Source organism: Oryctolagus cuniculus, chromosome 15, assembly GCF_964237555.1.
Source record: "Oryctolagus cuniculus chromosome 15, mOryCun1.1, whole genome shotgun sequence".
Lineage (NCBI taxonomy): Eukaryota > Metazoa > Chordata > Mammalia > Lagomorpha > Leporidae > Oryctolagus > Oryctolagus cuniculus.
Window position 1 is genome coordinate 46,728,893 of NC_091446.1, and position 21,619 is coordinate 46,750,511.

At 38.9% G+C, this 21,619-nt stretch overlaps 1 protein-coding gene and 1 pseudogene across 1 annotated transcript in view; one reads left to right on the plus strand and one right to left on the minus strand.

Annotated features, from left to right (window-relative positions):
- Positions 1-21,619, minus strand: part of LOC100356485 (protocadherin-15) — a 1,660,811-nt gene that overhangs the window by 141,086 nt on the left and 1,498,106 nt on the right.
- On the plus strand, positions 1,292-20,603 carry LOC138845481 (thioredoxin-related transmembrane protein 1 pseudogene; annotated as a pseudogene).

Genomic DNA, 21,619 nt, shown 5'->3' on the forward strand with positions numbered 1-21,619 from the left:
TGGGCAAATTATAAAAAGATATGTATCTACCATTATAATATCATACAGGGTATTTTCACAGGCCTAAACATCCTCTGTATTCAGCCTATCTATCCCTTGTCACCCCTTGTCTCCTGGCAACCACTGATCTTTTCAGAGAGATCTCTTTCACTTAGCAGTAGGCATCTAATGTTCCTCGTATCTGTTCATTATTTGACGGTTTTCCTTTTTAGAACTGGGAATTTTTGCACTGTGTGGCTGTTTTACAGTTTATTTCAGTGAATAAGGATACCTCAGTTTGCTTTCATGTTTGGATAATTATGAATAAAGATGTAAGAAACATCTGTATTGCAGGGGTTTTGAAATTTTGGGTTAAGTAACAAAGAGCATGATTGCTAAGTAGTAAAGACTTAAAACTGTTTAGTTCTGTAAGAAGCTGCCAAATTATCTCCCAGGTTACTGTGCTAATTTGTATTCCCACCAGCTCTACATCCTTGTCATGCTGTGTTAAGGTAGATACTAAATTAGGTATCTATTTTACTTCAAATATATTTTCAATGACAAATTATTTTCAAAATTAGTTGTATGTTTATAACATTGGCTTTTGTAAATAGGCCATCAGAACTTTGTCTTCATATACTGCTATCAAGCAAACTTTTTATAAATCATAAGCACTTGTGTCACCCATTTGCAACTGATTTAAAAATTATTTAATACCATGTCTTAATATCTTTGAATATTTTCCTATCCCAATCACTACAATTTTAAAAATTTTATAGATATAAAGAGAACAAATTTCATGCATTCTGTATGTATAGTTCCAAGAAGACAACCGCATTTTCCTCACTTTGCTTCCCCCTTCCCCATTCCACCTTCCCTTGTCTTCATCAGTTTCTGCAAAGACATAATTTTAATCCACTCTATACTCACAGCCTTAATTCACCACTAATCCTAACATTCGATAAATAAGAAGTAGGAAAACCACAGTTTCAAAGCAACATAAATAAGGGCTAAAAATGATAATCTTATGCCAAGATGTCCATTTCATTCCTATGCAAGTTTTGTATTCTATATTGACCACCACATATCAGAGAAAACACACAATATTTGTCTTTTGAGAATGGCTTATTTCACTAAGTATAATGGTTTCCAGTTGCATCCATTTTATTGTAAAAGACAGAATTTCATTCTTTTTACAGCTGAGTAGTATTCCACAGTGTGTATGTATCACATTTTCTTCATCTAGTCATCATTTAATGGATATCTGGGTTGATTCCATTCCTTAACTATAATGAATTGAGCTACTATAAACATGGGGGTACAGGTAACTCTTTCATATACAGATTTCATTTCATTTGGGTAAATTTCCAGTAGTGGGATGGCTGGGTCATATGGCAGATCTATTTTCAGATCCCTAAGAAATGTCCATGCTATTTTCCATTATGGTTGTACTAGTTTACATTCCCACTAACACTGAATTAGGGATGATAGCCTTTCTACCTGGGGTGAGTTGAAACCTCATTATGGTTTCTATATGCATTTCCCTGATGGCTAGTGATTCTGAGCAGTTTTTCATGTCTCTGTTGGCCATTTGTATTTCAGTCTTTGAATGATGCCTGTTCATTTCCTTTCTGCATTTCTGAACTGGGTTGTTGTTTTGTTGTTGATGAGTTTCATTTCTTTGTAGATCAATGCTGTTCATCTGCTGGTTCACTCCCCAGATGGGCACAACATCTGGGCTGGGCCAGGCTAAAATCATGAGCCATGAACTTCATTCAGGTCTCTGAGGTAGGTGGCAAAGGACCAACTACTTGGGCCATCTTCTGCTGCTTTTCTAAGAACATCAGCAGGAAGCTGGATCAAAAGTGAATCCGCTGGACTTGAACCAGTGCCCATATGGGATGCTGGAGCTGGAGGCAGTGGCTTTACCCATTATGCCATATGACAACCATAAACTAATTCTTTGCAAAGAATAACAATCAATCTATATAATTTTAATGAAAAATATAAAGCATAAATAACTATATTTAATTGCTTTTACCTATTTTTTTTTAATTTTCCTGCCCTCTTTTGATAACAACCAAATATTGCATTGGGTAGTGATGCCTCTTCTATTTTCAGTCTAAGTTATTTGGGTAGGGCTGACCCTACCCAGGACATAAACAGACATGCTATACACCTCTGGACAAAAGAGGGTACTATATTGTTTGCTCATGTTCATATGTGGTGTATTTCTTTTGTAAAGCAAATAAAGCTGTTATCCAGGAGTTCTACTCTGTTAGAAAAATATTTTGGTTAGAATTTCAATATTGTCATTCTAGCAGAAGATTCTTTTTGATACAGATACCAATACAAGTGAAATAAACAATTATTTAAAACAGACCTCCCACGCTAAATTTCCCTGTGAAGCTATACCTAAAGTTAAGTTGATTTCAATACACTATGGAATACTACTTAGCCATAAAATAGAGCAAAATCCTATCTTTCGCAACAAAATGGATGCAACTGCAAACCATTATACTTAATGAAATAAGCTAGTTCTACAAAGACAAATATGTTTTCTCGGACCTGTGGTAAATGGCAAAGAGGTGAATGTGATATCTGACCAAGAGGTAGAAAAGAACGGAGGCTCCTAACCCAATATTCTGCATGGAACTGCATTCTACCAACAAACACATGAACATGGACATAGATTCTCTTCTAGTTGAGCATCTTATGAGAGCCCAGTTATGGCTAAATACTTGATTACAACCTTGTATGAAACTTAGGGCACAACTAATATGTTCTTGAATTCCTGACTGATGTAAGCTTCAAGATGCTAAGTATGTTGTAGTGATATGGTTATAATGCAATAGGTGACTGATACAGATAACTCCAATATACCTTGCTTGAATATCAGAGCAATGAATTGTTAACTCATGGCAGATCAAATGATATACTACTTTTTTGTACATCACTTATTAAAAACTGACATAAGAAAACATATATAATTTATACTATAAAATAATTTTCAAAAATTGAATTCATTTGTGATGATAGACATCACATAAATTACAAATCTATCTTGCTATTATATGGGCAAAATTTATAAGTTGAATTTTATTACCAAATTTTGTAGGTTGAAATAATTACTCTGATTCTTAAACATTGTAACAAAGAAATAACCTAAAACTGTTTTATCTTTAGCTTTAATGTTATAAAATAGCATTTCATTTCAGACATTAAAATTCATATTTTATATGCATTTTTGTTACCTTAATTGCATATTCAGGGTGGTTATAATCCTTGAAAAAGTGGCAGATATAATTCAATAAATAGTTTAATTTCTATACAGACAACTAAAAGCATTTCAATTTCTATGTGAGTAAATATTTAGAACAAATGTACTTCTAGACAAAATATCTACTCATTAACCTTTGTCTTAATTACTCCAGCACAGTTCTTTCTACTAGAATCAAAATATACTATAAAAATGCAATTTTCTCCTGGCTAGAATTAAATGAATCTCTATGATAATAAACATTAGATTATAAAAGCTCAATTCTTTTCTTTTCTTTTTTTTTTTTTTTTTTTTTTTTGACAGGCAGAGTGGACAGTGAGAGAGAGAGACAGAGAGAAAGGTCTTCCTTTGCCGTTGGTTCACCCTCCAATGGCCGCCGCGGCCGGCGCGCTGCGGCCGGCACACCGCGCTGATCCGATGGCAGGAGCCAGGAGCCAGGTGCTTTTCCTGGTCTCCCATGGGGTGCAGGGCCCAAGCACCTGGGCCATCCTCCACTGCACTCCCTGGCCACAGCAGAGGGCTGGCCTGGAAGAGGGGCAACCGGGACAGAATCCGGCGCCCCGACCGGGACTAGAACCCGGTGTGCCGGCGCCGCTAGGCGGAGGATTAGCCTATTGAGCCGCGGCGCCGGCCTCAATTCTTTTCTATTTATTGTTAAGCATGACCTATTTTATTATTGTTTTATGCCCTGGAAAGTATCAGTTACATGACTGAGGCAAATTACAAACTTTCTTTAAAGTCATATATATTTGGAATGCAAACTGAAGAAGCTGGGATTAATCAGGAGCCATAAAGTCAGATAGACATAAAAGGCAGAAACAGTCAAGTTTAATAAGATGGATTAGATATAAATTAATAGAGTGAAGGATGAAAGTACAGAATTGAAAAATGCTTAACAACTATGCAATAACACAAGTCCCACATGATTTTCCAACTGACAAAATGTCAAAATAAATATTGGCATTCAATGAAAATTTATTTTTTAAAGCATCAAGTGGTGAGAATTAATCTATGAACCCAGAGTTTATGATGTTTGCCATAAATAAATGGATTTTCTGATTTTTACCATTCAATGTTGGATATTCAGTGGTTCTCTCCTTTCTTTCAATTGAGCAAAATCAAATCTGTTCCTAAATTTAACAAGGAATAAATTACGCCCAAATATTTCTTAGAATACCTTTTGTAAAAAAATCTTTCCTTCACTATTAATTAATGTATCTCCAATTTATCCATTTAGAACAAATGATGCATCACTACCCATCTTTCAATTTAACTTTCTAACATCTGATTTAAAACAAATAGTCTTCTGGTGACGGCAATACAAGAATTGTATTAGTGAAAGCTATGTTTACTCTTTTTTTTTTTTTTTTTTAATTTTTGACAGGCAGAGTGGACAGTGAGAGAGAGAGACAGAGAGAAAGGTCTTCCTTTGCTGTTGGTTCACCCTCCAATGGCCGCCGCTGCAGCCGGCGCACCGCGCTGATCCGATGGCAGGAGCCAGGATCCAGGTGCTTTTCCTGGTCTCCCATGGGGTGCAGGGCCCAAGCACCTGGGCCATCCTCCACTGCACTCCCTGGCCACAGCAGAGAGCTGGCCTGGAAGAGGGGCAACCGGGACAGAATCCGGCGCCCTGACCGGGACTAGAACCCGGTGTGCCGGTGCCGCAAGGTGGAGGATTAGCCTATTGAGCCACGGCGCCGGCTATGTTTACTCTTGAAGTAATTCATGGAAAGCACGTTAAAAGTAAAAACATTTGAAGCCATCTCAGAACTGAAATATCGGGCTTACTAACACAGTTAAAAGTCAAGTTACCAATCACATTCTCATTTCCCGGACAAATGACTGCTAAGAATAAACCACAAGAAACAGTTATCTCTTCTAAAAATTAAAGAAGTATTTCATTTATTTGAAAGACAGAGTAGCAAAAAAAGAGGGAGAAATAGAGACAGAGTTTAATCTTCCATCTGCTGGTTCACTCCCCAAATGGCCTCATCAGCTCAGGCTGCACCAAGTCAAAGCTAGCAGCCCAGAACTCAGTTAAAGTCTTCCAAGTGGAGGCAGGGACTTGACTACTTGAAGTATCATTTGCTGTCCCTAAAGGCATTTATTAATAGGAAGCTGAAAGCAGAAGTGCAGCCCGGACTCAAAACCAGGCTCTGTGCTTTTAAAATATTTCTTTTAAAAGTATTTTAATTATTATTTTTGATAACCTTTTAAATTTACATTCTTATAAAAGGCTTGTTGGTTCCACTACATAATGAATTCATCAAATAAAAATAAAGACTAAAGTACAGCAGGAAAACAGGTAGGTACACAATGATCAAGGTGAAAGATGTTCAACTTGTGTTATTGATAAATGAGTTAAGATAAAGATACTTTCTTAATGTCTGTGTTCCAACTTTTATGACTCCTTCCAGAAAATCTTGATGTTTTCATTATTTCCTTAATTTATTTTAGCTGACCAAATTATATATGTGTATTTACAGTATATGTCATGATGATTTAGATATATTTTATATACATACATCATGGATTGTTAAAATCATGCTAACATTTTTTTCACTGCATACACATTATTTGTTACAATAAATGAAAATATAGCCTCTTAGCAGAGTTCATGTATAAATATATCATGATTACTTATAATCTCCTTGCTAGACTTATTCCTAATTTATAGCTAAAACTTTATATTCTTTGGCTGACTACTCCCAAATCTGCCCATCCTTACTCCGTGCCCCTGGTAACTATCACTCAGCTCACTTTTATGAATTCAACATTTTTAGATTCCACATGTGAGATCATGCAGTATTTGTCTTTCTGTGTCTAACTTGTAGCACTTAACACAATATCCTCTAGGTTCACCATGTTGTTTTAAATTACAGGATATCTTTCATTTCAGGATGAATTATATTGCATTGTGTACACAGACCACATTTTCTTCTACTCATCAACTGGTGGACACATGGGTGGATTCTAGCTCTAGGCTACTGTGAATAATGCTGTAATGAACATGGGAAGGTGGATAACATTTTAACTAATAGCCCTAAGACCTGCATTTAGGTGGCCTGGCATACAACACCTATCAGGGCACTAGTTTCATTTCCTGCTGATGTGCCTGGGAAGGCAGCAGAAGCTGGCCACTGTTACCCATATAGGGAATGTGGATGGAGTTCCAGGTTCCCGGCTTTGATCTGGAACAGCTCTAGCCTCTGGGCATCTGTGGAGTGAACAAAAAGGTGGAAGATCTCACTTCCTCTATGTTACTCCCTCTATCTCTGTAACTCTTTCAGATAAATAAATCTTTAAAAAATAAAATAAAAGGTGCCTGTGCTGTGCATAGTGGGTTAAGCGCTACCAGCGGCACCAGTTTGAGTTCCAGCTGCTCCACTTCTCATCCAGCTCCCTGCTAATGCACTTGGGAAAGCAGCCGAAGATGGCCCAGGTGCTTGGGCCCCTACACACACATGGGAGAATTTGAGGAAGCTCCTGGCTTTAGCCTGGCCCAGTCCTAGACGTTGCAGCCATTTGGAGAGTGAATGGAAGATCTCTCTTTGTCTCTGCCTTTCAAATAAGTAAGTCTTTAAAAATCAAACCAAATAAAAAATGATCAAACCACATGAACAGATTATTTTTAAAAGAAGACTTACAAATGTTCTATGAAAAATATATGGTAGGTCTAAACAAAAATGGTTAATACTATTATCATAATGGAAAGTCTTAATATGATTATTGTGCTCAGGGAAAGGCAGAATAAATTTACAATGAGATATCATTTCATACCCTGTTCGAATGGTTCTCAATAAGCCCATTTCATATCACTTGTATGTGTTTTCTGCCTCACTGGACTGACACTGGTAATGTTACAGCCTCAGCCATGGCCAGAGGAAGTATACAAACTCTTCCTTCTGCTGGTCACCTCTGACATCCTCCATGTGGTGGGAGTCCTCCCTTAGAGCTTGCTATTCATGAACTGGCCTCATACCAATCTAAAGATCAACTTTTCCAACTCCCTGAACTGCTGGCAACCACTCACCTTTTTACTGTGTCTATAAATTTGCTTTTTCCAGAAAGTCAAGCAGCTGGAATCATACAACATGTGAGCTTTTTAGAATGGCTACTTTGCTTAGCAATGTGTACTCAAGGTCTCCGCATGTTTTTTCCTGACTTGATATCTCATGTTTATTACTGAGTAATACTACACTGCATGGATGTATCATAATGAGCTGCAGCTTAGTAGGAAGAATATTGATTGAAATAAGTCCACATTTGTTGTTAAAAACCAATCGTTTCAGATAAACTAGGCACCAGTTAAGTGATTCATACTTTATATGCAAAAATGACATAATTTTCCTTATGAAGATATAAATTAATTCACAGATAACTCTAACATTTCAAACTGTTTCTTCAAACAGATTACAATAAATCTCTTTCAATTAAATTCATTTGAACATATCTGATCCATCCATATACTAACAATTTGCATTGCCCAAATGTTAGACCAGCTTTTACAACATAAACAGAAAAAACAATTATTCTACAATTTAAAATTTATTTTTATTGTGGAGTTCAAGAAGTAACAATAAAAGTAATGTTATATGTGTTGCATAAAGTTCCTAATTATTTTAAATGCCATGCACTTAAGGATATGAAAGCGTTTGTAAGTAGATGCTATTAAATTTTACTGGGATTCATTCTGGCCCTTTTTCTTTTTTTTCTACTGAGAGACAAATCTAATTTATTTTGACGGGTTTGAATTCAATATATTTGCAAATCAGTATCAATTAAGAAACTGTTTTTATATTTACTATGAGGGAATTTGATGAAAATAGGAAAGAAAAAAAACACCCACTGGATCTCCTATTATTATAACCTTAAGTAATTGGATCAGGATGACCTAATTTCACATATTTAACTAAGAAAAACACTTTTAAACCATGAATCAGTAGGGAAATGCTAACTTTCCTAGAATCTTTGGGATGTACTGCTGATAAAAATTATAAAAACCAAATGGTTTGACACTGCTTTTTTTTTTTTATTTTTTGGACAGGCAGAGTTAGTGAGAGAGAGAGAAGAGAGAGAGAGAGAGAGAGAGAGAGAGAGAAAGGTCTTCCTTTCATTGGTTCAACCCCCAAATGGTCGCTACGGCCAACACACTGTGCTGATCCAAAGTAGCCAGGTGCTTTCTCCTGGTCTCTTACGTGGGTGCAGGGGCCAAGCACTTGGGCCATCCTCCACTGCCTTCCTGGGCCACAGCAGAGAGCTGGCCTGGAAGAGGAGTAACGGGACTAGAACCCCAGGGTGCCAGCGCCACAGGTGGTGGATTAGCCTACTGAGCCACGGTCAGCCGACACTGCTTTTTACTTGTTTTCCAAAGTGTGTTCTATCACTGAGAGGTTTACCTGTGTTCAGAATCCCAAAGCATTCACCTTAAAGATATGAAAATTGAAGAATAAATCATTTGTAAAATTCTTTGAAAGAGGAAAGCGCAGTGCGGCCGGCGTGCGCTGATCCGATAGCAGGAGCCAGGTGCTTCTCCTGGTCTCCTATGCGGGTGCAGGGCCCAAGCACTTGGGCCATCCTCCACTGCACTCCCTGGCCACAGCAGAGAGCTGGACTGGAAGAGGGGCAACCGGGACAGAATCCGGCGCCCCGACCGGGACTAGAACCCTGTGTACCAGGCACTAAATGCAGTATTAGAAGTAAATGGGGCAGCTGTCATTCACCAGAGGAATCTGGAGGTTACTGACCCCACCATCATAAACTGGTAATAAAAATGGCATGATTGTGAATTTACACCATATTGTGTAAAAATCTATTGTCTATACAATATTTGGAAGCCCAGATTTTCCATAAAGAGCCTCTGCAAATCTTACTTGCTTGTTTAACATCATTCAACGTCTCAAAGTTCTTCACGCTAATGGACAAAGTCTCTAATTGGGTTTTGATGACTAAGTTCCTCAAACTATTGGCTCTTTATTACTTCTTCTGAGTCACTAGGTTAAGATTCCATCTATTAAAATATTTTTTCACAATAAACATGTTTGAATTAGCCACTAATAAAATTAATAGATCCTATTATATGTTTCACTCAATCGCAAACTTCCATTGATATAATGCAGTGAAGGATGAGTGAGATCATAAAGTTCGTTGTGTGGAAAAGCCTGTCCTAAATTCTACAGGGGAGTTAGCGTTAACTGTTGGGGCTTGAGTCCTTTTTTGCTGGAAGACTTATTTCATTCTTCAGCCTGAATAAATGTCAAACCATGCATAAACTGAAGATGTGAAGGAGAAATTATACTCCAAGTGAACACAGAGGGAGCCTAAGAAAGCTGTGGTGAAAAATTGTCAGAGTAATTTTTCATTTATTAAAGAGATGAAATCTATTACATTTGAGGCAAGATTTTAATAGTGATATAAAAGGACAGAGAAAGTTATCTTCAGATAAAATTCTCATATTGGACAATAACTCCAAATTAAAATAGAAAACTTCAATAATCAAATGATGATCTTCATGTAGATTTCTTATGTTAAACGTTTTTAGACAGATTTTTTTCCTTTTACATTCACTGTCATCAAGACTAATAGTTGTTCCTAAAATATTATCCTTACTGATTAAAGTATCTTGTTAAAATCCCCAAGTACAAATTTGGATGGTGCACCCACAGATGATGGCCATGTTATTCAATGTAAGGTAATTTTAAGACTTTTGAGTATTGAGATGTTACCAAGAACTTCTCATCCACCTTTTCCTAGGCCATTTCAAAAATGTTTTCGTGGTTTTTTTCTCTTTTTAAATTCAAAAAACAACTTTACTGAGGTCAATTTTATAACAAAAACTTTTCCTATTTTCAGAGTACAACTCAATGACTTTTCATAATTCTATGGAGTAGTGTAACTACCACCTTAATTCAGTTTTAGAACATTTTCATTTTTTATATTTCTATATAGAAATATAATATACATTTCTTATATTTCTATATAGATCACTGATTATGACATTATAACTTTACCCCAAGAAAATTCCTCATGATCAGTTATAAGTAATCTCCAGTCCCTGGAAATCACTAAATTAGTTTCTGTCTCTATAAATCTGTTTTTTTTTTTTTCTGGACATTTCAGAAAAATGGAATCTTATGAAGGTACTTTGAGAAATTTATGGACAATTGGGATTAAAAGATAAGTTTGTTTTGGTGCAGAAAAATGTTGAAATCCATGTATTTTTTTTCTTTTTTAAAAATATTGATTTATTTATTTGAAAGAGTTACACAGAGAAAGGAGTGTCAGAGAGAGAGAGAAAGAGAGAGAGAGATTGGTCGGTCTTCCATCCGACGGTTCACTCCCCAGATGGCTGCAATGATCCGAAACCAGGAGCCAGGAGCTTCTTCCAGGTCTCCCATGTGAGTGCAGGGACCCAAGGACTTGGGCCATCTTCTACTGCTTTTCCAGGCCATAGCAGAGAGCTGGGTCGGAAGACGAGCAGTCGGGACTAGAACCAGTGCCCATATGGGATGCCAGCACTTCAGGCCAGGGCATTAACCCACTGCATCACAACGCCGGCCCCTATAGTTTTTTCAAAATATGCAGTTCCAAAAGTTTTTGAAGACCCCCCCTACACATGGACATTAAAATTTTTGCATCAAAACCAATGTATAGATTGATTCTACTTCACATGAACTGTGTGGTGCCTTGTGTATGGCTTCTTTCACACATCACGTTTTATAGGCACATTCACATTGTGCCAGTAGTTTCAACGTTTGCCCTGATTTGTGGCAACTAATGTACAAGGGACAAAAACCCTAATGTATATGAGTGAAATTGACATTTTAAGATTTTATTACTGTTTATAGCCCTTGTCTATACTCTTGAAGAACAGTGGTTTTTCTATGTATTACTTGTTGATTTTTTTCTTTAGTTGATGGTTAACCTCACTTTTTCCATAGTATTGTATTTAAAATGATGTCTCTAGACTATATAGTATACCTTTTCTTTGTTTTTGCCTATCAGGAAGATTTTTAAATCCTTATAAAATATCCTAAATGTATTCTTTAATATAAAATGTTTTGAGCAGCTTACCTTACACATAAGTTGTATATAATTTTGCATTGTCATTTACTATAAAATTTATTCATATTAATCAACAAAGGACCAAAGTTTTACTTTTATAGGGAAACTAAAAAAAAATCTTTTCTATTAAGAGAGTATTTGAATTTTTGAAAATGTCAAGATAAACATTTAATATTATTGTTTTTTACTTTATATATTATCTTTGAATACCACTGGAAAGTAAATGCAATTCACAATAACTTTTTTAGGGTTAGTAGAAATATCAACTGTTTCAAATATATCTTGAAGTTGTTTACAAAAATAGCTGTTTACCACTGTTTTCAAAAATATCTCAAAGCCATTTGCCTTGTTTTATTTTTATATATACAAATATAAATTTTGATTATTGTTCTTATGGAAATAACTTTTAAATTACATGGATTTTAGGGGCCAGCACTGCGGCATAGCGGGTAAAGCCACTGTCTGCAGTGCCAGCATCTCATATTTGTGCCAGTTCGAGTCCTGGCTTCTCCACTTCTGATCCAGCTCATGGACTGGGAAAGCAGTAGAAGATGGCCCAAGTCCTTGGGCCCCTGAACCCTTGTGGGAGACCTGGGTAGGCTCCTCTCTTCTACCTTCAGATTGGCGCAGCTCCAAGCATTGTGGCCAATTGGGAAGTGAACCACTGGATGGAGACCTCTCTCTCTTTCTGCCTTTCCTTCTCTCTCTGTGCAACTCTTTCAAATAAATAAATAAGTCTTTAAAAAATTACATTAATTTTAAAAAATTAAATTATATACATGTTTCACAGTAAAGGTTAATATTTTAATACATTTCCATTTTAAAGAAAAACTAAATACCAATATTTAGGAAGCATATTTCTTTGAAAATTTGTAAATAATTATCTTTGGTATTTTTGATGAATTCTTTAAGATATTGCATTTCTTGGCCGGCGCCGCGGCTCACTAGGCTAATCCTCCGCCTAGCGGCGCCGGCACACCGGGTTCTAGTCCTGGTTGGGGCGCCAGATTCTGTCCTGGTTGCCCCTCTTCCAGGCCAGCTCTCTGCTGTGGCCAGGGAGTGCAGTGGAGGATGGCCCAGGTGCTTGGGCCCTGCACCCCATGGGAGACCAGGAAAAGCACCTGGCTCCTGGTTCCTGCCATCGGATCAGCGCGGTGCGCCGGCCGGGGTGCGCCGGCCGGGGTGCGCCGGCCGCAGCACGCCAGCCGGGGCGGCCATTGGAGGGTGAACCAACGGCAAAAAGGAAGATCTTTCTCTCTGTCTCTCTCTCTCACTGTCCACTCTGCCTGTCAAAAAAAAAAAAAAAAAAGAAAGATATTGCATTTCTTGTTAAAATCAATATTCACATTTAGACTGTAGGATCTATTCCAGACATACTGATCTTTCCATGACATTTACTTCTAAAACTGATGACAAGTGAATTACTCTGTGTATAAGTCTCAGCCCATCATCCTGAATGAATGTCAAATGTCACTACAGAAGGTAATTCATAGGGCTGGCAGTGGCTTAGTGAGTAAAGCTACCATCTGTGGTGCTGGCACCATATATGAACATTGGCTCATGTCCTGGCTGCTCCACTTCTGATCCAGCTTCTTACTAATGTGCCTGGAAAAGCAGCAGAAAATGGCCCAAATACTTTGGCCACTGCACCCACGTGGGAGACCCAGAAGAATCTCCTGGCTCATAGCTTCAGATCAGCCCAGCTTCTGACAATGCAGCCATTTGGAGAGTGAATCAGCAGCTAGAAGATATCTATCTCCCTCTCCCCCCACTTTGTAACTCTCCTTCCAAATAAGTAAATAGATCTTAAAAAAATAATGTAACTCATTTGACCTCTAGAAGTCCATCCATTCTCAGGTAATAATATGTATTTAAGCTATTATTAGTTTTTTTAAATATTTCTACATATATTACATCAGAGATATATTAAATGAATTTACTGACTGACATTATAACTTTCCTGAAGATTCAAATAGATAATTGACTGACAACTATTCATCTAATATGTACACACTGTGGGAATGAGTGTATGCATAACAGAACTTAAAGAAAAATGAGCCTCTTGCCCCTTCTCCTGCTCTCTCGGTTCCTCTCTCTAGCCTCCTCCTCTGGGCTCTTGGCTCTGCTCTCCTCTCTCCTCTTCTCTGCTCTATCTTCTCTCCTTGCTAGCTCCTCTCCTCTCTGTTTCTCTCTTATATTCTCTGTCTCCCTTTTTCCTTCGCTGTCCCTTCACTCCGGTGTGTAGGTTGTTCCCCAACAAACCCTTTCCCTTGCTCCGGTGTCCGGTGTGCTTTGCAACGGCTAACATTAAGATAGAACATTGGTGCCATGACTCGGATAGCCTCATATTGGTAATCCAGCATCCTCCAGTGCTCTGGGGTCCTGGATTTCTGCCGGTCACAAAGCACACCTCCGGAACTCTTTCCAAGCCACTGAACGCTCTGCAATCTCCATCCACACATCAGCCTTCCATATTTTGATGTAAGACGCAGAACGGGAAGCCCTCACGGCGACTTCTATTTGAGTGGTGATCTACTGTCGGATACTCGCCTGACTACTCTCGTAAAGGTTGTAGCACTGGACTCTAGCCACCACTCCTACTTCTACTTAAGGACTTTAGCCTCTACAGACACTGTGTCCAGGCAACAGTGGGTGCGAGTGACAACTCCATCTCTGTTCGCCTCTTTACAGGCGAGGCCCTGGGCTCCAGTGGGTGCTTGGATGACGACCCCGCCTTTTGTTCCCATATTCTTTCATTAGTCAGATAGCGGGGATGCAAGGACGCTTGCAATCCACGGGTCTGACTCCACAGGTCGCAATGGGAACTTTTCTCTAACCGTGTTCCTTCTGATGGTCCCTCTCAAATTGGCCCCAGCCCTCAAAAGCGGCCCCTCCATGGTGGCGCATTTGGCCCTGAGGGATTGGAAATTGGAGTAGTTTGACCCTGATAACATTCAAGATCTTTATCATTCAAGTTCTTTATCACTTCCATGAGCTTTCGGGAAAATAGAAGGATATTCCATAGGTTCAAGCCTTTTCCTATCTTCGAACCAAACCTTCCATGTGTACTTCTTGCTCTCCCGCTCAAGTCCTTCTGGTCTCCAAGATTCGCACTAGGGGTCAGAAGCCTGAGCAAAAAATCCTCTCTTCTGCCCTGATCCTATTCCCGCCACTACCACCACTTCCTTTGATCCTGCAGATGACTTCCTCCTGAGCTCCTACTCCCACTCACTGTATCTCCCCCTCCCACCTAGGAATTCTTTATCTCAGAGCCCAAAGTCTGCTATCTCTGTCTCTCGGTTTGGGAATAGCAGTCTCCATGGTTTTCAACTGGTCTTTTGTCCCTCTCCTGTCCCAGTCTTACCATAAGAATAGCAAGGGAATGGTAGTCCCATCATTGTGGGCTCCCTGCTTATTGAGAAACAAATTAGGTATCCCACCCTCTGAGGGCTCTTTTGTTTTATAATGAACAAGCCAGACAGGAAAATCAGATTTCCTGCTTGGACCTGGCTCACTGAATTTTTCTTTAGGAATACCACTACCTTTGAAACTATTGCTTTGTAAAATGCTAAATTTATTTTGCAATTTATTTTAACAGGTTTCCAGGTAATCAGTATTCAATGAAATAGCAATGAGTATGAATGCAATTTTAATTTCAATTAAATTCAGATAAAAATATATCAGCATCCTAAGTCATTTAGGTGTAACTGCTAATTTAAATTGGGTAAAACTTTTGTATACTCAACATGTTATATTCTATAAAAAAACTTTTTATAAAAAACTGAAAATAGTTCAACACTGTTTAAAGTAACTCAGGCTGAAATTTGATGTGTTACCTTAATCTTACTCTGAAAATTTTTAATGGGTTATTTCAAAATTAAATCAAGGACATTGGTAGATGGAAAACATCACAAGTATACTTATCTATTCCTCTTTGACATAAAATTAGAATCTAATCCTCTGTTGAAGCAATGTGTTAAAGTAATCTGTTATATTCTCTTGATGTCTGTTAAATTCTAATTGTTTAAAAAGAGCTGAATTTTTATTAACAGCTATGGGTTATTTAAATATGTGCTTCTTTTCAAACATTTAAATAATTACCTTGTAACAATGGTCAAATTTGGTCTATATTATGTCATGATGTTAAAGAATCTTACTTCAACAGATATTTTGGATTTTGAGCCTTCTTGACATTCTTGACAGGCATTCAAAAAATCAAAGATCAAAGTTTCAAAGAACTTGGACTCTGAAATTTCCAGTGAATTTTGGACTTTGGTTTTTCCAGTTCGGGCCCAACTGAAAAAATCGAAGGACCGGTGTCTCTCACCTTGTAGAGACACCAACTAATCAGGCTATTTGGATTATATTAGAAGTACTGTCAAGATGTGAAGTGGTACTAAATTTTAAGTTTCTATAATATAAAATGCTGTTAATACAAATGTCAGAATTAAAAAGTCTAATGATCTTGTGTTACTAGACACAATAGTTATCTTAGTAAAAAAGCCCCAGAGGCCTAAAGGGTTAAATACTTTGTAAAATCCTACAGGTGCTTTCAAAAATACTGTGTGCAGTAAGCAAATGCCTCTTGTTGGTTAATGAGTTTATAATTTTAAATGTGGCAACTTAAAGCTTTGTCATCCACAGTTTTATATATCAGAATTGCTCATAAAACTAAAGCATTGTTGTTTCTGTGTTTAACTGTCCTATAGGTTCTGATGGAATTTTTCCAGCCACATGTATTCTATTCAGTACTTTGGGATGACTCTGTAAACAGATGAAGCCAATAATATATTAAAGGTACCAACTGTGAGAAAGTATGGTTAGCTGAGGTTACTAAAAGCAAAAGTAATTCAAATCAATTGGTAATTTACAAACAGAAGTTAGATTTTTTAAAATATTTGTCTATTATGTTATGCTACATGTGTATACATATTGTATGTCTACATGGGAAAATTTATTAAGAAATTTAATTGGCTTATAGATAAAAAAATTGCTCAATTTAAACAGCTAAAGTTATTCAAAGATATATTTTAATTCATGTGACCTGAATCTCTGTATCATATGTTTTAAACTTGTTAATAGAAAAAACTAAAAACATTTTATATGTTTGTGCTTTAATTTGCTGGTTAAACAAGCTACATCATGTTAGATATTTAAGAAATATTTCCAAATATATGTATTAATATTTATGGAAGGCATTGGGCCTTCTGGTAATGTTTTCTTAACTTGTTATCTAATGGTTAAAACTGCTTTCTAAGTTTTCATGTGATATTGCTATTGCCAGTAAGTGATCTGGGACTGGCTCCCCCATTTCTCTATTCTAAGCCCAACTTGTTCTCTCATTTCTCTGTTCTCCTCAAGGTAGGAAACTAATTCTATTATGAAGGAATCTCCAAGATGCAAAATTTGATTTTAGATCTTATAAAAGAGATGGCTAACACATTTCTGTAATAGCATAGCCAAAATAAGAGCTTAAATTATAATTTCTTAGCTAGATTTACTTCGCCATCAGTGAGGTAAACAGTAAACAGGAAAGACCTCCCTTTCAGAACAAAGGAAAAAAAGGTTTAAAAGTCAGGATATAGTTTTCCTCCTGGGCATTGTCTGCCTCAACATAAACTACTACAGAACATGCCTGTGACTATAGGCTTCTAGTTTAGGCCACTGAAGATTAGAGATGGGACTTGAGCACCCCCTTGACTTGTATCCTCTGGTCTGCTTTAACAAAAACCAGGAGGAAAAGAAAGCTAGGCATCAGAAGCAATGGGTGGTAGGCCTATTAATGGATGCTCTGTACAGTGATCTGCCCTCAAGGAGACCCAACAGCCAGTCCACTGCAGTGGCTTTCAATGTGGCAAGCCTGGGCTTCAGCAGAAGTCAGCTTGTGAAGAGCCCTGGCAGCTCTGCCAGCCAAGAGTTGGATCACTGGAAATGGACCTGCCCTAGAGTCAGAGGACGCCCAGGTCAGAGCCACAGATCTTATTGGCTCTAAGCTGAAAAGCCCTTCACTCAGCCCAGCTTCCAAAGTGACCACCACAGCTGAGGGGACGGCCAACTAGGGTCAGCAACACTGCAGGCAGAGCTGTAAATTTCCTGTTACAGATGCCACCTGCCTTTCTCTAGCCAGCTCTCCTCCCAGGCCAGCTAGGTAATGGAAGTCAACAGGGTGCCTTCCCCAAGGAGGTTCACACCTCCCTTAGGATGTAGGCTATATGAAGAGACAGATGAGTCTGAGCCTCATAATTTACAAGGCTTTAAAGCCCACCTGATTATTATCAAGCCCCTTCTGTCAGGTTCTATTTGCCTCTCAATCAGAAAACTTAATTGTAGCTCAAATAGCACCTTTCTTAGCTCCTCTAATAACAACTCTGTCCTCTGTATCTAGCCCCCTTGAGCCTCATTCCTTTGTAACCATAGCCTCCACCACCAATGGCTCTACTCCCAATCTGTGTGTACTGATGGTCCTCTTCCCCACTTAGTGTTGTATGATTGTTCAGAATTTCTCTACAGACAAACCCCACTACCTGCAAAAGTTAGTGGCCTTTCTCCCAGTCTTGGCTGGAATCAGCTTTAAGCTACATCCACCAAACTGTCCCCATAAGGGTCCAGAGACCCCCTCCATTTCCTCTCTATAAAATCCCCTTATTAACTGGTTAATGCTACTCTTAGGATCATTTGTTACTATTCTCACCCTGTCTTTTATACTACAGTGTCTAAGTGTTTTCAGCAGGTGATAATGGAACAAACGAAGGCCTTCAGCAACCAGGCAGTCAACCAAATGCTGCTACAGGGATGTACTCAGCTCCCCACCCAGGAGACAACGGCTTGAGACATCGCCCCATGCCAGCGAAGAGTACATCATCATCCCATGTCAGTAGGAAGTAGCTCTAAAGGCAGATCATCGTCCCTCTACCCCTCCTGGACTTTTGGGACTAATGTAATCCCATACAAACCCTGCTTTATAAAAAACAAAAGGGGGGAATGTTAGGAAACTGGCACAGTTGATCGCATGGCCCAGCTACCTGAGCCAGGCTCCACCCCCGTCCTAATGGGATTGGCTGCTCCTGCTTCCCTGCCCGCCCTCAGGCAAAGTTTTAAAAAGGGCCTGTTCCTGAACAAGTGCCTTCTTGCCCCTTCTCTCCTGCTCTCTCTTGGCCCTTCTCTCCTGCTCTCTCTCGGTTCCTCTCTCTAGCCTCCTCCTTTGGGCTCTTGGCTCTGCTCTCCTCTCTCCTCTTCTCTGCTCTATCTTCTCTCCTTGCTAGCTCTTCTCTCTGTTTCTCTCTTATATTCTCTTTCTCCCTTTTTCCTTCGCTGTCCCTTCACTCTGGTCTGTAGGTTGTTCCCCAATAAACCCTTCCCCTTGCAAAAAAAAAAAAAAAAAAAGAAAGAAAAATGAAACTATAGGGAGAAAAATAGGCCATGGTCCTTGTTGCTCTGTTCTGTAATATGTTGATGTTTTTATGAAGGGCAAATATTTTCAGGTTGCCTGCAGTTAATGACTGAATAGAGAAGAATGTAAAGGTAATCCTCTTCTTGAAAGACACAAAACTTTTCATTTGACTATGTTTTGAAGACAACCCAATTGTCCTGTAGAATCCTACTTAAGTAATGCAGAAGTCACCTTCAATGGCACAGCAGTCTAAGATGTTTCCACCCAATTTTCCCTCCCTCACCTTTCTAGGATCCAGAACATTCTATTCTGAAAGTTCTCAGAGCCTCTCCTGCTTCTTCCTCAATTCTGTCATGAAAGTATATCCCTTAACAAAATTCTCGCTTGTTAAATCTGATCTTGGGGTAGGATGTTGCAATGGATTAAGCTGCCACCTGGGACACCCTCATCCTGAACCAGACGGCTGGTACTCTGCTTTTTATCTAGCTTCCTGTTAAGGGGTCCTGGGAGGCAGTCAGTGATGTTCAAGAGTCTGGGCACTTGCCACCCATATGGAAGACCAAATGGAGTTCCTAGTACCTGATTTCAGACTGACTTAACCCTGGCATCTGAGGTCATTTGGGGGAGTGAACCAGTGGATGGAAATACTCTTTCTATTACTTTCTCTCTCTCTGACTTTTAAGTAGATTAAAATAAAAAAATAATAAATAAATCATACAAACAAAGGAATTATATTAAAATGTATAGTTAATGGCTGGCGCCGTGGCTCATTAGGCTAATCCTCTGCCGTTGGCACCGGTACTCTGGGTTCTAGTCCCGGTTGGGGTGCCAGTTCTGTCCCGATTGCTCCTCTTCCAGTCCAGCTCTCTGCTGTGGCCTGGGAAGGCAATGGAGGATGCCCCAAGTGCACCCCATGGGAGACCAGGAGGAAGCCCCTGGCTCCTGGCTTCGGATCAGCGCAGCGTGGCTGCTGCAGCGCACGAGCCGTAGCAGCCATTTGGGGGGTGAACCAATGGAAGGAAGACCTCTCTCTCTGTCTCTCTCTCTCACTGTCTAACCCTGCCTGTCAAAAAAAATGCATAGTTAGTAACTTCAAAGATAAAATATTGATGAATATTTAGAAAAAAAGTTTTAAGGTTAATAAAGAAGCCATTAAATAGTATGAACATAGACGTGAAAGTCCTCACATATGTGAGAGTGATGATAGATATAGGATATAGGATAGGTGATAGGAGAGTGGATGATAGAATTTTATGCTCCATGGTGTCCTGCTTGTCAGAATCTTCAATCATAATGGCAAAGTTTTGCTGAATGGGGAGAAGATCTTGAAGTGAATGTTGGAAAAGTAGATGTCATGGAGCAGACAGGACTGAGTGGACGGTTTATCATAACTGCCCTTCCTACTATTTATCATTGTAAAGATGGTGAATTTAGGTGCTATCAGGGGCCAAGGAGCAAAAAGGACTTCATAAACTTCATAAGTGAGAAAGAGTGGAAGAGCATTGAGCCTGTTTCTGTTCATTGGTCCTGGTTCTGTTCTGATGAGTAGTATGTCAGCACTCTTTCAGCTATCTATGTGTTATCAGGACTTGTCATAACTATTTTATTGAAGACCTTGGATTGCCTGTTTTTGCTTTAGCAACTCTGCTTTCAGGACTGTTGTTAGGACTTTGCATGATATTTTTAGCCGATTGCCTTTGTCCTTCAAAACGATGCAGACCACAGCCCTACCCTTCAAAGAAATCATTGCCAGAATTTCCTCAACCTTTGAAAAACGTGTAAGAAGAACAAGAAGCTGATGAGGAAGATGTTTCAGAAGAGGAAGCCAAAAATGGAGGGGGAGCAAAGAAAGACTTTGTACAGGCAGATGTACAAATACTAGCTAATTGAATCCAAAAACACATCACAAAGATGATTCACCCATACCAAGTGGAATTTATCTCTGGTATGCAGGGATGGGTCAACATTCTCAAATCAATGAATGTGATCCATCACATTAAAAAAAAAAAAAAACAGAAGAATAAAAACCATATGATTATCTTAGTAAATTCAGAGAAAGCATTTGCTAAAATACAACATCCTTTCATGATCAAAACCTTAAGAAAATTGAGTATAGCCGGTGCCACGGCTCACTGGGCTAATCCTCCACCTGCAGCACCAGCACCCCTGGTTTTAGTCCCAGTTGGGGCGCCGGATTCTGTCCCGGCTGCTCCTCTTCCAGGCCAGCTCTCTGCTGTGGCCCGGGAAGGCAGTGGAGGATGGCCCAAGTGCTTGGGCCCTGCACCCACATGGGAGACCAAGAGGAAGCACCTGGCTCCTGGCTTCAGATCAGTGCAGCACATGGGCCGCAGCGCACTGGCCGCAGCGGCCATTTGGGAGATGAACCAATGGAAAAGGAAGACCTTTCTGTCTCTTTCTCTCTATCTAACTCTGACTGTCAAAAAAAAAAAAAAAAAAAAAGAAAAGAAAAGAAAATTGAGTATAGAAGTAACATTCCTTAACACAATCAAGACAACTTATGACAAACCCACAGCTAGCATCTTACTGAATGAGGAAAAGTTGGAAGTATTCCCAGTAAGATCTAGAACCAGACAATGATGCCCACTCTCACCACTGCTATTCAATATTGTCCTGGAAGTTTTAGCCAGACTCATTAAGCAAGAAAAAGAAATCAATGGGCTATAAATTGGGAAGGAGGAAGTCAAACTATTCCTATTTGCAAATGACATGATTCTGAATATATAGTGGATCCAAACTCCATTAAGAGACTATTGAAACTCATAAAAGAAATTGGTAAAGTGGCAGGATATAAAATTAACACACAAAAATCAATAGCCTTTGTGTATACAAACAGAAAGAACTTCTAAGATCAATCCCATTCATAATAGCTACAAAAAAATAAGTAC